Raw genomic sequence first — 1946 nt, forward strand, 5'->3', positions numbered from 1 at the left:
AGGGGGCATTCTTCACACAAAGGGAAGCTACGGTTATAGTAGCTGACCTCCTAATTACATGAGCTAAATGCAAAAGAAAATGTCTCGAGCTCACATGGTGATGAAGAGCATGCCATAAATGTATGTTGATTTGCATAAGGAATCTCCTCCTTATAAACATTAAATTAAAAACTTTGAAGCTCTCACATAAAATCAAATCAAACAAGAAGAAGAGCATCCTCTCGGTGTATATGTTGTCGCTCAACAACATTAGCTTTGGTATGATGGTCCCAAGTAAAGCATTCAATCTTCCCAACATTATCCCCAACACTAACAATCATATCTTCATATTTAACAGAGACCCCATATTTAGCATCATCAGAGAACCAAAATACATCATAGCTACAAATGTTGATGCACATCTCATCAACACAAGCTCCAGACCTGTGAGACATTTCAGATGCAAAACTAAACTCTTTAGGTTCTCTCTATTTCGATTTCTTCTTCTTGGTTACTAGTTGCAACACCATTAAGTCTACGTCACAAAAAAATCCTCCACATCCACTATTGCAACATCAAACTCTTCTTTTGTAACCTTCTCTTCATGTGAAATAGTAGTGTTCATTGCATGCAATGTATGCCCTGAATAATCAGCTATATGAGGTAATCCATTTAAATTTTTCATGCCAAATGTATTCATTCATCCTCATCCAAGGAGCTACAAATGTCATATAAACATGAAACTTTATCAACCTCATCATCAAATAGGAATGCTCATATCCTATCCTTGAAGTCATCTTCACACCAACTCATCAAGCTAGATCCTTGTTGCTCTTAGTTTTTTGTCGATGTAGGAATGGGCATGAAATGCTCATCATTAATTAAAAAATATGGAAGTTCATCAAGCAAGAGAAACAAATCATCCCCCATATCATCAACAATTGGCTCAACGATTTGCTATTGCAAATTAACCTACTTATTTTTTTCTTGCAATCGGTCTAACTATTTATTCTTTAGGATACAAAAGGGTTCACTCACAACAAGCAGCCTCTCCTTTCCTCTTTGCTCGGTAGAATGATTAGACTTTTAAACAACAAGTACACCTTTGAATAGTGAAATACAATCAAGACAAGAGAGCATACTAGGGGCAGGAATTTGGAAAGCAATGTCTCTTGAAGAAGGCAAGGCTTCTAACAAGGTTGCTCTATTAGAATACTAGATTAAGCCTCCACAAGTGGAGACTCCTAGGATGGACAAGGACCCTTATATATTACAAACTTGAAATCAGACTTTTGGAAAGCGATTTAGTTTCTTGCAAAAGTTGCCTCTCTTTTGTTGTCAATTACCTATTTTTTTCTTCTTTGAGGCACACTTCATACTACTTCCTTTGTGTTTCCATTTATTCTTGTTGAAGATCAGGCTAATAAGCAATGTGACCATGCTACAAGCTACATTGTTTCTTCTTTTCAACAGCTTCTAACTATTCTTGGAAGTTTAACGTTATGTCTTTGATGCTAACTTTTCTAAAGTTTCTCATATTTTGGGGCTGACTTAAGGAATGAGCATGCTGATTCGGAATAAAATATACCTCTTGGTGTTGTTTATAAGCATATACAAGTTTCCAAGAAGGTTGAGAAAGGGTGCAGCATTTGAAAAATACCTATAACTTGCTATAGTAAGGGTATCGCATTCCTGACCTGATATTGTAGATGATGATGAGGAAAATTTACATGTTCATGAAATAGAGGGGAAAAGAAAGTACTTCTATGATGTCTACATAACCAATGCATTTGAAGTAGATAAACCTATTTAACAATGTTTAAAAGAGCTAGTAGGTCTGCACAACTAGAGATACTAATAACATACTAGTACTATAACCAAATTTTGATTGCAGCGTCGCCAAGTGCTTGAAGCATGTTTCTTCAGGGCTCTAAACTATTAAAAATAGCACCACTTCCATAGTAGAT

This window comes from Cryptomeria japonica, chromosome 5 (assembly GCF_030272615.1).
Source record: "Cryptomeria japonica chromosome 5, Sugi_1.0, whole genome shotgun sequence".
Classification (NCBI taxonomy): Eukaryota; Viridiplantae; Streptophyta; class Pinopsida; order Cupressales; family Cupressaceae; genus Cryptomeria; species Cryptomeria japonica.